We start from the raw sequence: 15,872 nt of genomic DNA, 5'->3' as shown, positions 1-15,872 counted from the left end.
AAAGAAGGTGGCACTTCACCAGGAAAGTTCCGAACAAATTTAACACATCCGACGAGCTGATTCGTATTTGAAATACGCTTTTCACCCGAAGATGCCCTGCTGTAATGAAAGCGTCTCTGCAAATTAACAATCCAGGGTTTCGACCTTCGACTGAGCACTCCTCATTTGAGCACTCGTCACCGGAGGCTCCACAACAGCTTTCAAGGACAGAACCGGTGCTATCACGCGCCTGGCAGCGGAGAAGGAAAACGCTGCCATCGGTCAAGGGTTAAAAATAAAGCCCTATATGTAGAGGACGGCAAGGAAGTATGGTGAACTCACGTTAAATACGCGCTGATTCTACTGTCGTGATACTAGGAACGCATGTAGTGACGTCTTGCTAAGTTTCATATAGGAGGATTGCGTTCTGGTCTAAACAACACACACATACATATACTATGTACACACGCAGGTATAAACATCAGAGGATAATGTCAGGACAAACCTAGACTTACTTTGTAATTAATGTTTATATGTCAGATTCATGAGCCTCCGTCGCTCAGGTGGCAGCGCGCCGGCTGGTTCAAATCCCGGTCACTCCACGTGAGATTTGTGCTGAAAAAAGCGGAGGCGAGACAGGTTTTCCCCACGTACTCCGGTTTTCTATGTATTCTTTCATTCCAGCAACATTCTCCACTATCATTTCATTTGTCAGTCATTAATCATTGCCCCAGAAGAGTGCTACGGGCTCGGCAGCCGGCACAATTCCTATCCTCGCCGCAAGATGTGGGCTTCATTCATTCCATCTCTGACCCGATCACTGACTGGAAAATAGGTTGTACAATTTCATTTTCATGTCAGATTCACCATTCTTTCTTTAACCGTGGGATATCTTTGGATCACAAGCTTGTTGGAATCTGGAATTTCGTGCATTAAATCTTCCATTTGTCATTGCATTTCTCCGGAGTCACTGGTATAGTTATAATTATTTTCAATTACATACATACGTAAAAAAGTGCACTAGTTATCCTTCAAAAAGAATTGTAGCATATCTATAACTTCGCCTGCAACTCTCAAGTGTTCTCAAGAATACAACACCTATAGCTGACTATATATTGAGGAACAGAACTGAATAGTTATTTGAACACGTCCCACAACTTTGGGCATAGGCATAGTAGGTTAACCAACTGCCCTAAACAGCCGATCTTTATGAATTTTCTCCTTTAACCTAGTGACTTATAATATCAAGTAGGACTCCTTTCAATGTTGCACACATGATAATCAGTGGCAGATTAGGGATTACATATCAAGAATGAGGGGAACTCTTCTCGTACGGTAAGTTCAGAGTAGACTATATTAGGTTGGAGTGTACTTGACGTTTTTTACTAGGAAATGACTGCCTGGTTCATAGATTAAATGTTGGTGTTGTATCATAATTAAGACTGTTACGGGGATACCCGTGGAGCAGAAAGAGGTTAAAGAAGGTGCCGGGGTGAATGAGTCTATCTACAATATCAAGAACTGATTTAAAACTTTAACAAAGGTTATATTTCTTTTAGAACTTCAAACTTAACAATTTTTCATAACAATGAAACGTCAGGTACAATGACAAACTTTAAACAAGACAAGAAAATCCAAAATTTAGTGACTTTTACAAAACATGGGCTTCAAGCCCCTCGCTTTACAATTCTTGAGCTCCCAGCTCAAATTTACAAAGAACACAAATTTATTCAAGGGCAGAAATCCCCTAATTCATGGAACACTTGCTCCCGAACTACAATTTCTAGCCTTCTAGAGGCACTCTTTGCAATTACAAAAATTGAAAAAGAGCTAACAGGCTCTCGGTTCCATACTGCCTACTCAAGGCAACATTACATCAATCTCTCTCTCAAACCACCATTTACAAATGCAACTAATTTTTACAGGGGTATTAAATACTTGCACTCCTAGATATGAACACTAAAAAAACTAAGGGGCTCTAGGCTGATGAAACAGGGGCTATTCCCAAACTACTGGGGTGATTCGTATAGAAATTACATTAACACATTACAGTAGGAAAAACAGTTAGAGAAAAACTTAGTCACCCCAAACCAAGATGAAGGGGAGCTCGAGAGGGTACTTCACTCTCTATCCCCGGTTTACAGTTAAAGATTTTACGAAGGTTTTTACATTAGCCGTAGGAAAGTTACATTTTAGAAAAGCTTGTTACATAACTAAAGAGTCGGACCTTTCCCTCGGGTTATACTGCGGAGGTAGCAAGAAAGAATAAAGTTATGTGGCCATTACCTTGTAGATGTTCCAGCTGCCGACGAACGAGCCCACCCGCCTCCTGCTTAACACACACACTCAGATAGACGTCGATCAATTGGCCAAGAAACGTGAAAAGACGCAGTTTATAAACCCTCAGGGAAGGTTCGAGATCATCCAAGACTAAACCAGCCACACCCTCTCCATTTAATTGGTCAATTTCAAAGTTACACTCAGAATCGAACAAGAAGCCTGTGATAGGTTGAAAATTAATTGCTGAAATTTTTCATTGGCCAGATTCAAAACTGGCGGAAAGGAAAATGAAATATTGCCAACCCAAAAATAAATTAACATCAATCAGTTAAAAAAAAAAAACTAGAAATACAAAACTTCTTTAAATTATAAGTTCTTTCACTTTGCACCAGGGTGCATGATCATAGTTTTTGGGTAGTGTCATCTGTGGAGAAATGTCCAAACTTCTTTATGTATAGCAAACAAAACTAGGAGAAATTCAGTTAGTTTAGGAAACTTCGCAATAACAAAATTACTCAATATTTTAGTGGTGACATCTTCTGATTAAAGTTCCAAGTTGGTGTAGTTTCGGTTTCACTGTTTTACCAATAGAGGAGTTCATTTAGGCGCTAGTTTTGAATGCGCGGCGTTGAGGTGTACCTCCCGGTACAAAGACCATGGTCGCCCTTTCCCATCCTCGCACCGCTGAAATCCTTCAATGAGTCTAAGCGAGTGAGCGTGTGCTCGCTGAGTGCCTGAGTGTCTTCCTACCGATGAGCTTCCACTCAGCATTTGCGGTGAATAAAAATGTAGGGCGGAAGCACAGTATACACTCGAGCGTCTGGAGCAGCCACTCAGTGTCACTGATCAAGGTCGTGCACGTGCCATGTATATAACACCTTAGACTGCTATAACACTTCGATGACTTCCGGGTAGTTCAATGCTTAACAAGGCAGACAGACGACAGTATGGAATTCCAGTCCGCTTTTTTCTCCTTTTTAAAGGAACATACAATTACGTTTTGTTTTTTGTTTTTTTGCTGGTGGCTTTACGTCGCATCGACACAGTTAGGTCGTATGGTGACGATGGGACTGGAAAGGGCTAGGACTGGGAAAGAAGCGGCCGTGGCCTTAATTAAGGTACAGCCCCAGCATTTGCCTGGTGTGAAAATGGGAAACCACGGAAAACCATCTTCAGGGCCACCGACAGTGGAGTTCGAACCCACTACCTCTCGAATACTGGATACTGGCCGCACTTAAGCGACTGCAGCTATCGAGTCACAATTACCGGATAAGAAGCACAAGAAAACAAGTGCAATAAATGAAGTTCAGTGTGAACTACTTGGTAAATTTAACTTAAATATGTCCGCCCAACAATTAACTGACTGGCTGTATGGTTAGCATCGAGGCCTTCGGTTCAGAGGGTCCCGGTGGGAAGGGGATTTTAATCGCCTCTGATTAATTCTTCTGGCCTGGGGACTGGGTGTTTGTGTTTGTCCCAACACTTTCCTCTTCATATTCACACAACACGCTGCACTGCCAACCACCACAGAAACACGCAATAGTGATTACATTCCTCCATGTAGGGTTGGCGTCCGGAAGGGCATCCGGCCGTAAAACAGCCAAATCCACATATGTGTGGCACAATTCTCACCCGCGACCCCAAAGAGGTGGGCAAAGCGGTAGAAAAATTTCCGACCAACAACTGTTCGTAAAAAATTACAAAACATGAAAACAAGACTGAAATATAAAGTAGAATTAAAGCGTACGGGAAACAAATGCATATCGTTAAAATGATGGGAGAAGCGGCTGATGATTCTGATGGAGGGGGAGAACAACCCTATCATCGGCCGTCTGAAAGGTAGGAAATCTTAGCCTGAATATTACGACATTAATAAATTGAGGAAAATGAATTATGATGAAAATAATATATATTGACAATTGAATATAATTTTTAAGGAGCCAGATCTGCAGGACCGGACGAGTTGGCCGTGCTGTTAAGGGCGCGCAGCAGTGAGCTTGCATCCGGGAGATAATGGGTTCGATCCCCACTGTCGGCAGTCCTGAAGATGGTTCTCCGTGGTTTCCCATTTGAACACTAGGCAAATGCTGGGATTGTACCTTACTTAAGGCCGCGGCCGCTCCGTTCCTACTCCTACGCCATTCCTATCTCATCGTCGCCATAAGATCTATCTGTGTCGGTGCGACGTAAAGCAAGTTGTAGGATCTGCAGAAGTTGTCATCTCTTCGACTTCCAACAGAGGCGTCATAACTCCGCAAACATCGGAGTTTCTCCAAATTTGTGAGTCATAGACAGAGTCAGGCCGTGGTACATCGACACTGGTTGAATTCTTCCTTTCCATTGCAAGTGGCCTGTACATTAATGTTAGGGACGCCTTTTCTGTAAATGTAGTGATTCCCATAACATGTGACTTGTAAATTTGTACATGAGTACAGTCTACAGTTCCGATAGCACAAGGAAATGAAAAACGTTCTTGCCACTTAGCCTGTGCTTCCTGCATCTCAGCAACATTTGTTGGAAATTTTATCCAATAATCTGCTTTCATTTCTATTGAAGTCAAAACCTGCGAAAATGTTTTTGACACGGTGCTCCGACTTACACCGACCTCTTCACCAACTCCACTCTGAAATCCTGGGTCACCAACGTAACGCAAGAAGATTCTCATTTTTTCTTCGTTTGTTAGTGCACCACCTCTTGTTTCTTCGGAATGCCCAAGGAAATGCTCCGCTAACCATTTAACATGTTCGTTACTGAACCTATATAACACTTTGTAATCAAGTTGAGATGATTCTCTGCGAAGTTTATATACCGTAATTTCCTTTTCCGATTAACCACTACCATAAACTCTGCCATGGTACTGAACTTGAAACTATCGCTTTGAGTCACCTACTGAACTAGCTCAAGGAAACACGAGCAGGCGCTAACGGAAATGAGTGCCTGCTTTATCTTTATTCACCAGAAATCTAAAGCGCCCGCTCTGCTACTCGAGCGACTGGAGTGTGTGCTCAAGGTCACAGGTCTGCTGTGAGTGATGGCTTCCGACAGGCGGTTTTTATTCACCTCATTGCGAGAGCCTGCTCTAAATTCGCGAGTAAAGAGTGCGTGCTCATTTTTTTTCACACCACCCAATGTGTTAGTGCGACGTTAAACCACTAGCGAAAAAAAAAAAAGGTTAAATGACTTATTTTCTTGATGGTTAATCCACGACAATCACCTGTAGAAAGGGTTTCCCGCTCTACAATTATGAATAATCTCCTACTTATTCGTTTACCGGGCGAGTTGGCCGTGCGGTTAGGGGCGCGCGGCTGTGAGCTTGCATCCGGGAGATAGTGGGTTCGAATCACACTGTCAGCAGCCCTGAAGACGGTTTTCCGTGGTTTCCCATTTTCACACCAGGCAAATGCTGGGGCTGTACCTTAATTAAGGCCACGGCCGCTTCCTTCCAACTCCTAGGCCTTTCCTATTCCATCGTCGCCATAAGACCAATCTGTGTCGGTGCGACGTACAGCCACTAGCAAAAAGAAACTTATTCGTTTACAAATTGAATGTTTAATTCCCAACGCCTTTGCGAGCAAGGACACAAAACAGCCCTCGTTTCAGTCGTTATGAAGTTTACTATAAAATTTTTGAAACTTTCGTTATTTCTACTGAAAACAGGTTTAACTTTAGATCTGACAATCACAGTTGGTAAACTTCTGCTCATAAAACGGTGGAGAGTGTATATTCCCTATTAAAATCTTACCCAGAAGCGGCGATGTGGAGAAACCATTACATTTTTATTCCATTTTATCCGGCTGAAACTAGGAATTATATGAATTATTAAAACAAGGAATTTGCACAAGCCTCGTTGTTTTGTCAGCTAATTGTTTCCTTTAATTATTAACAAAATTATTAGCGGAAATACGCACAAAATGTCGTTCGTCGCGGCTCACCGATTTGTATAGCGCCACTGCAAGTAGTGGACACTTTGCATGTGCAGTGAGGAAGGGTAACAGAGGTATACTTTCTGGCAAGGCCATGGACACTTGAGGTACGATTCACCCGCTTGACACGAGCTTTCTTTAGTCCAGCAGTCTCTTTAGTGTCTGCTAGTTTCTTAGTGTGCTAATTTGTAATTGTATAATCACGCCGTACTTCTACTTAATTGTAATACATGTGTAACATTATTCCTTGGGTGAACGTTTTATTGTATAGTATTGAATCAACATCTCAAAAAAAAAACTATAATTACCGCACTTAAGTTGCTAAACAGTCAACCTTTACCTCTCTGTAGAAATTCGCTCAGAGAGCATAAAAAATCTTACCATTTCATAGGTTTTTTTCAGTTTTGATGTAACCTATATAATCCACCCCCACCCGCTATATCCCACAAACCCTCGTAGGTACGTATTGCTGCCTGTATCCTCCCCCCTACTTCTAATTCCCAATCATCGCTACTGATCTTACCCTCAAACATAAAAAAATTCTCCTCTAGGTGGGCGGGATGATTTCTTCTTGGGGATGCCTGGTCTTCACTGGAAATGATAACCCTGAACTGTCAAGTTGGCAGAGCTGTAGGCGAGGATTCGTTCTGTTATCGGGATTACATAAGTAAAGATAAACATGCCATATTTCGTTGACTGGATGTATCTTCACCTCATTTCAGTCATCAAGGAATGATTCTTTCTTCTTATGAACGCAGAAAATTGGTTTAGATCCATTCAGTGAAGAGTGTGTTGGTAGTTGTAGTCATGGTCATCACATCACAGTCTATTTTATAACGTAGAACAAACAATTGAACATCTTCATATAGTACATACACGGTGTCGCAGGAGGAATGGTCAATATTCAGGGATATGACAGGAACGATCATTTGAAGCCAGTAGCGTAGCCAGGATTTCAGTTTGGGAAGGGAGTGGGGCATTAAGGTAGTTCTTCATCTAGAATTTTATTTTGACAGGTGTCCACACTTCCAGAGTTCAGGTGGTATAGAGTACCTAAAAAGGAAATGAGTGTCCTTGGATCCAAGTAAGAGTGGTGGATTCGTGCGGATTCCGGAAGCTAATAGTAATCTTAGTCTTCTTATTCTTCTTCTTCCCCCCGCTTTTCCCACATCTGTGGGGTCGCGGGTGCGAACTGTGTCGCACACATGTGGATTTGGCCCTTTCTTACGGCCGGATGTCCTTCCCGACGCAAACCCTACACGGAGGGATGTAATCACTGTTGTGTGTTTCTTCGGTGATTGGTCGTGTTGTCTGAATGTGAAGAGGAAAGTGTTGGGACAAATACCCAGTCCCCGAGCCAGAAGAATTAATCAGACGCGATTAAAATCCCAAACCCGGCCGGGAATCGAACTCGGGACCCTCTGAACCGAAGACCTCAACACTGATCATTCAGCCAATGAGTCGGACTCCGTAAGCTAATAGTAATGTACATTATATATAAAATGCTTAATAAAAGTACATTCGTTAAAACTCCTGGGGTGTCTGGATTCCTTGGACGACAACCCCCACCCCCCTCACCAACCTCTGCTACTCCGATCCCAACATAAGTGCAGCATTTCATATATTCCGAGTACAAATGAAATGAATGCAAGAATAAACAGTTTGAGTAAAGATGCAATATTCTGGTTTAGAATAAATACGGTAATGTTATTATAATAATGGTCATGTGATAATAAGGTTGCCAGATTTCCGGATGGCAAATAAAAAACAGTCGCTTTATTCCAGATAGCAAATAAGGAACTCTCCCATTTCCTTGCCATACAGCGCTAAATTAAGGCACCATAGCCATGATTTTTTTTTTTTTTTTTTTTTTTTTTTTGCTATTTGGCTTTACGTCGCACCGACACAGAAAGGTCTTATGGCGACGATGGAATAGGAAAGGCCTAGCCATGATTAAGAGAAGAGACCGGGGTTATATTAACAAATAAATACCGGTAATTATATAACAGCGTCAGCGTGAAATATGCAGGTACTTAATTTATTTCAAACGAATAATGCGTTAGTCTTCACAATGAAATGAACATTTCACAAGTACTTGTCATTTGAAGAAGCAATTTGTAACAGTTTCTTATTCAACAAAACTTCCTTGAGAAATTCCTTACAATTCTCATCATAGTTGAAGTACACAGGAAGTTCATTTTTTATTAAATCTACTAAGCATCTGTTTCTGTCATTTCTCCCTTTTATTGCCATTACTGGAAAATACTATTTCAGTATATGTATTCGATGGAAATATACATAAGACAAACTTAAGTGCCATCAAAATATTCTTCAGGTTTTCTGGGCCAATTAAACCGGTGATATATACCCGCTTATCTGCTATTGTTTTACTTAGGAGAGTTATTTTTAGCTTTTCACCAGAAAACAAATTAATTCTACAACTTCTAAACACATGTCATCAATATTCAGCTTTTCCTGTAAACCTAGTGTCCCCACTAACTTTAAAATCTTGCTGAAATGAGGTGGAGTTTTCTAGAGTTATATAATTCGTCTTCTTCTTTATCCGGTTACCCTCCAGGGTAGGTTTTTCCCTCGGACTCAGCGAGGAATCCCACCTCTACCGCCTCAAGGGCAGTGTCCTGAAGCTTCAGACTCTGGGTCGGGGGATACAACTGGAAGGATGACAAGTACCTCGCCCAGGCGGCCTCACCTACTATGCGGAACATGGGCCTTGCAGGGGGATGGGAAGATTGGAAGGGATAGACAAGGAAGAGGGAAGGAAGCGGCCGTGGCCTTAAGTTAGGTACCATCCCAGCATTTTCCTGGAGAAGAAGTGGGGAACCACGGAAAACCACATCTGGCTGGCACATGTCTTAACAAATTACTGTATTCAGTATCAAGAAACTGAAAGAATTCTTTTAAGTGTGAAACTCTTTTTCATGAATTTGAAAAGTAATTGAATACTTTAATTATCAACATTTCAATATCAATTGACAAAGAATTCATCCCACCTTTACATTAATTGTGAACAACATATGCACAACAATTAGACTTAACCAAGGTTGGATTTTCTGCCATAAGGTGTACATATACAGAATTTTTTTTCTTCCCAAAATTAGAATTTGTGTTGTCAGCAGTATAGCTTGAAATCTGGGACAACATTAAACCATGTTCCGAAATTCTGTTATAAATCTGTTGAGACATTTTTATAGCATTTTCGTCCGCATCTTCAGAGAAGTCTATAATTCTGTTACAAATACCTAATTTTTCGTCGAAATACCTCACGGCTATTGGGAAACATTTTTGGTTTCCTTTATCTGAAGCATCAAAACCCACACCAAAAAAGACGTGTTCTCTTAATTCTTTTGTTACACATTCCACACTATATGGACCTAATACAGCTTTCACTAGAGCCTCACACTTTGTCTTCCAGCATATTTTATTAGCTAGGGAAGAATCCGGAAACAATTCTGACAGAAGTTTGACATTGCAGTCTATGCTGACATAACTTAGGCGGTGTTTTACAGCATGGTATACAAGCGTAAGTTCCGATGCACTTTTCTGGAAAAAATAGGCCTACATTAGAGACTGCTCGTTTAAAAAAAAATGTACGCTGGCCCATCTCTTACAATGAAAATGGTGACTTACCTTTTCTGACTCGGAAGAATTTTTCTGAAAGTAGTTTTTCAATACAGTTGCATGCCGTGCTGAATTCTGCCTTTCAATATGCGAAACACTGTTGAAATGTTGCCGTACATCCGTTATTCCGCCATGACTAATAGAAAAGCCTTCTCCAGCTATTCCAGTACACACTTTGCATCTCGCTTTGTACTTATTACCCACGACGTGCTGTAATTTTGGGAAATCTTTTTCCCAAACGGAACGATACTGCTGCAACCTCCTTTCCTTCTTTGTGTCTTTCTCTTCAACTTCATCGTCTGGCTCCATGGCTAAATGGTTAGCGTGCTGGCCTTTGGTTACAGGGGTCCCGGGTTCGATACCCGGTCGGGAATTTTAACCTTAATTGGTTAATTTCGCTAGTGCGGGGGCTGGGTGTATGTGTCGTCTTTATCATTATTTCATCCTCATCACGACGTGCAGGTCGCCTACGGCCGTCAAATCAAAAGATCTGCATCTGGCGAGCTGAACTTGTTCTCGGACACTCCCGGAACTAAAAGCCATACGCCATTTCATTTTTTTTCTTCAACATCAATCTCTTCCCATTCTTGTTTATAAATTTATCCATTACGGTTATCACTCAAAATAATCCATGTGATTAATGTTCACATAACACAATCAAGAATAAATTGGAGGAGACTCATGCTCTACATGCCCGCTAGTATCGCTAGCACACTGCCAGAGGCGCTGTTCTCAACTGTGATGGCTGATCATTGGTCAGAAATCAGAATAACCGCGCACTTTTTCGATAGATAAGTGTATACTGCAAACCAAATTATAGACAGGAAAAGAAGGATGTGCAGTGTAAGATGAAAGAAAAATGTGTATTTAAGTGGGTTTTTTCATATTTGTGTTTTACATGGTTTTATTACAACCTTACTGATTATGACTTATCATGTGTACTGATTAACACACTGTGTCTTACCTAGGAGACGTGTGTATATGTTTTAACAATGAACACTAATAGATTGATACGTCTCACAACTATGCACGGATTGTTTGTTCTAGTGGAACATCCACAGCTGTAAGTTTTGTGTGGATTTCTTAAATGTTCATTCAGTTGTTTATTCTTGATCATGGCTTTCTGTATTGGTGTGGGTGAATCGCGTGTGTCCAGTAAAGGAATCTTACGTTTGCATTTCATAAAAGTAATGAACAGCATGAAAATAAGTGCATATTTCACCACTTTTTGCAACATAGTTGCATGCTTATAATGATGATTTATACAGCGTATAAGTCCGATGTCTAGTCATCACTGAACTGGTGTTTCAGTGAGCATTCTTACCGATTAAAAACATAGTTATTATTTACTTACTTATTAATTTCGTTGAGTTACTGGACGACCCGACGTATATCCAAGAATTTATCGAATGGAATCCTTCTCTTAGTTCAGTTTAACGAAGTGCCAATTCATGTTCTCTGTAGATAAGAAACAGGTTAGATAAAAGGCTTTAATTTACCGATAACATTATTTGTATGTAGCACCGTTGAAACATTCGATATATCTCACAAACTCTCCACAACTCTCATATCATTTTGATGGCCTTCCTCTTAAATGAAAGCAAACAAGCAGGTAGCTTTATGTAACATTGTGATCTTAACTAAGGGACCTCCAGTTTTACGTGGAATCCGAACCAAAAGGCCGTGACTATTCATTTCAAAAACCTTACATACAATGAACAGGATAAGAACACAATGGCAGGTTATTGAAAGGAGAGAACAGATAAGAGAGACCAGAACAAATATGAATGAACACAAAAGAACAAGGGAAAATTCCACATTTTCATACCCTGCCGTTCCCTTTGTGCTTTCCTTATACAAGGGTTGATTCAGAAGTCACGGCGATGAACTTTTATTTCCCGAAAATGTTTCATCGCCAAACATGTACGTAATATTTGCATTTGCGTGGGAAACGCTTTGCCACCAAATAAGACATCGTATGAATATTTTGAAGTGAGGTACAGCACATTGATGAATCTTATGCAGTTGATGGTATTTTTCGTCTTCCTTATCGATGGCAAAGAACCATAGACAAGCTAGGGGACTATTTTGAAGGATGATAAATAATTTGTACAATACGTAGAAATTGTTGTATACAGGTTATACTAGAACAAAACAAATAAAACAATGATTTCAAAATGCCATGTTCGTACTTTTTACCTTACCAGAGATACCTGCATCCCTACCCCCATGTGGTGTCCCCTTTAAAAGGCCCTTGTCGCAACTCTTTCAAGCTTATTTCCTATGTTGAGCTATTTCGAAAGAAAAAAAAAAAAATAGTAGTTAGCATGACTTCAGAATGAACCCTTCTATTAAACTGTTTCCAAATGATGGAAAAAATAATGCAAAGAAACGACAATTTTAGTCTAAATCCAAAAATGATGTACTGTATTTTATTTTAAATTTTTCCTACAGCATCTGCAGGCTGCGATAAAGTGTACCTTACCTTACAAAGTTTGGTTAAGCATGAACCTATTCTTCATAGAAATGCAATATTCAGAGAAAGAAACAAGAGATATTTTTTAAGGTCCATATGTGCGCGTTAACAACGAAGAACATAAACTATAGACATCAGGTTCGCGTTATAGTTTGTCTCTGAACAACGAATCTGCTGTCAGCTGCCAGTTTGTAAAATAAGTCGATGCGACATGTGTACATGTACGAGTATTGTGCAGTGGCGACCGCATCGTATGTGGGCCTACACATGTGCTCTAGCACACACATAATTAATTATATCTTCGTTCAATGGGCCGTTTTATAACAGAAACGGACGAAAATGTATTAAGTGCTGGCTTGGCTTCGGCCCTCAAGGCAGCAGCCGAGTTACAACGTGTTGAAATCCTAAAGAGAAGCAATCACGTCCCGCAGGAGTCCTCTGCTAGAGACCCGGATTTCAATGTTAGAATACGAACTTATCTGATGGATAACTTTTACTTACAATTGAAAAATAGAAAGAAGAAGTGGATTCATTAATTTAATGAAGAGCGAATTACTTTCGGAAAATTCTACCATTTGTACAGAGTTACAAGACTTTTTAAAAATAAATTTTATGATTACTTAAAAATGACAAAAATGCCTTAGACATGCTCTTGGGGAAGTTGGAAAATCGTCTTGACGGACCTGGTACTAATTACAGACAGAAGATATCGCCCGAACAACGGCTTACGTAAAATAATAATAATTATAATAATAGTGGAATGGCAGGAGGGCTGGTATCATGTTAAAATGACACGTGTAGCTCACCTCCATTGGGGATGCCTGAAAATAGCTGCACCACCTCGGGACGAGATTTGTCCGGCTCAATACCAAGGAGCCTGGGTTCAATTCCTAGTCGGGTCGGGGATTTTAACTTTCATTGGTTAATTCTTCTGGTTCGGGGCTTGGGTATTTGTGGCGTCTTCAGCATTAGAATTAATCTTAGGTAGAGATCCATCCTCACGCGCAGGTCGCCTATAGGACGTCATCACGAAAGACATGCAACAGGCCTCTCCGGAGGCCATACCTCATTGTTATTATTATATTCGACTCGTTGGCTGAATGGTCAGCGTACTGGCCTTCGGTTCAGAGGGTCCCGGGTTCGATTCCAGGCCGGGTCGGGGATTTTAACCTTCATTGGTTAATTTTAATGGCTCGGGGGCTGGGTGTTTGTGCTATCCCCAACATCCCTGCAACTCACTATCCTCCACCATAATAACACGCAGTTACCTACAAATGGCAGATGCTGCCCAGCCTTATCGGAGGGTCTGCCTTACAAGGGCTGCACCCGGCTATAAATAGCCACAAAAAGTATTATTATTGGAAAACCAACCTCTATTAACATTAATCACTTTCCTGTGGATGGAGGCGATAGAATAAGACTCACGGTATTCCCCGCCTGTCGTAAGAGGCAACTAAAAGGGGCCCCAGGAGCTCTAAACTTTCCAGCGTGGGCTGGCGACCACGGATCCCTTAGCTGAGTCCTGACATTTCTTCCACTTACTTGTGCCAGGCTCCTTACTGTCATCTATCCTAACCGACCTTCCTTGGTCAACTATTGTTCATTTCCGACCCCGACGCTATTAGGTTTCCGAGGGCTAGGGAGTATTTCATTTTCTCGTCCTTCGTGGCCCTTGTCTTTCTTTGGCCGATATCTTCATTTCTCAAAGTGTCGGATTCCTTCCATTTTTGCTTTCTGATTAGTGTTATATAGCGGATGGTTGCCTAGTTGTAATTCCTATTAAAACGATAATCACCACCACTAATATTAATCACCAGAAGGAATGTTGAAGATGTTCGGCCGTTATCGAAGCTCGCTAGAAAAAAGTTATTGATGGAAAGTGGAGTCACAAGCGTGGATTAATATATATATATATATATATTACTATTGTGTCCGGCTCCGTGGCTAAATGGCTGGCCTTTGGTCACAGGGGTCCCGGGTTCGAGTCCGGCAATTTTGACCATAAGTGGTTAATTCCCTGGCACGGGGACTGGGAAAATATGTCGTCTTCATCATCATTTCATCCTCATCACGACGCGCAGGTCGCCTACGGGAGTCAAATCAAAAGACCTGTACTTGCCGAGCCGAACATGTCCTTGGACACTCCCGGCACTAAAAGCCATACAACATTTCATTATTATTATTATCGTCATTACTGAAGGTGATGCAAGAGATGCAGTAATAATCCTAAGCACTTCACACTTCACTTAAGTAGGTAGCAAAGTAGCAGAGAACAAAAATACAACTCTAAGGCAAAGGACCTTGATGAGTAAACAATGAAAATGTGGGTTGATTAGATGCTTCAGGTGGTACCATAAAACGCATTTCAACTGAAGTATTCTGTCTTTCGTTATCTCTCGCTGACAAGTTAATGTATCTTAAATCTCAAACAACGTTTTCTCCACGGAGGCAGTCTTTTGACGTCCGGCAACACGCTTCTTCCCGTTCTGCTTCTTTCAATAACAAATAATTTTTTTTTCAACATCCAACGTTTCATCTTATTGTTTTTTGTTTGTTTTGTTTTTAACACGTGAAAACCAAACTAATCCCATGGCGCAACAGCCCCAAAGGGCCATGGCCTACAGAGCGACCGCTGCACAGCCCGAAGGCCTGCAGATTATGAGGTGTGTGGTCAATAAGACGAATCCTCTCGGCCGTTATTCTTGACTTCCTAGACCGAGGCCGCCATCTGACCGTCAGATAACTCCTCAATTGTAATCACGTAGGCTGAGTGAATCTTCAACCAGCCCTCAGAGCCAGGTAAAAATCCTTTATCTGGCCGGGAATGGAACCCGGGGCCTCTGGGTAAGAGACAGCCACGCTACCCCTTCACGCGGGGCCGGCCATGTTCAGTAGAGTCTTCGGATATTCCTTCCTGGCTTCTGTCAGGTTCAGATCCTTCTTTGTCAGAAGTCGAAACGTCTTTAATGAATTGCATCGCGTCAAAATATTGCCACGATGACACGTTCGGTTAATCATCGGCTCCTACTCCAGATCTCGGATGACCGTTTCTTGCAGTCTCACTGGAAGTAATCCCTAAGACATTTCCATTTGGCTTTCACGGTTTTAACTGAAATGAAAAAATATTTAGTTTGTAAGATTGTTCAAATTATATAATACTTATGAAAGAATGTGTTCGCCTCTGTGGTTAGTGTGATTAGCTGCCACCCCCGGAAGCCCGGGTTCGATTCCCGGCTGTGCCACGAAATTTGAAAAGTGGTACGAGGGCTGGAACGGGGTCCACTCAGCCTCGGGAGGTCAATTGAGTAGAGGTGGGTTCAATTCCCACCTCAGCCATCCTGGAAGTGGTTTTCCGTGGTTTCCCACTTCTCCTCCAGGCCCCTGTTCAGCATAGCAGGTGAGGCCGCCTGGGCGAGGTACTGGTCATTCTCCCCTGTTGTATTCCCAGACCCAATGCCTCACGCTCCCGGACACTGCTCTTGAGGCGGTAGAGGTGGGATCCCTCGCTGAGTCCGAGGGGAAAAACCAACCCTGGAGGGTAAGCAGATTAAGAAAGAAAGAATGTGACTAACAGA

At 41.7% G+C, this 15,872-nt stretch overlaps 1 protein-coding gene across 1 annotated transcript in view; it reads right to left on the bottom strand.

The window, feature by feature from the left end:
- LOC136880815 (regucalcin) overlaps window positions 1-11,303 on the bottom strand; it is an 83,307-nt gene extending 72,004 nt beyond the window's left edge. Inside the window, exon 1 of the mRNA XM_067153358.2 lies at window positions 11,176-11,303. The gene's annotated coding sequence lies outside the window, so the exon portion shown is untranslated. The remainder of the gene's footprint in view (window positions 1-11,175) is intronic.
- Between the last annotated feature and the right edge of the window lie 4,569 nt (window positions 11,304-15,872).

The sequence above is a fragment of the Anabrus simplex genome, chromosome 1, assembly GCF_040414725.1.
Source record: "Anabrus simplex isolate iqAnaSimp1 chromosome 1, ASM4041472v1, whole genome shotgun sequence".
Lineage (NCBI taxonomy): Eukaryota > Metazoa > Arthropoda > Insecta > Orthoptera > Tettigoniidae > Anabrus > Anabrus simplex.
This window is presented reverse-complemented; position numbering and strand designations above follow the sequence as displayed.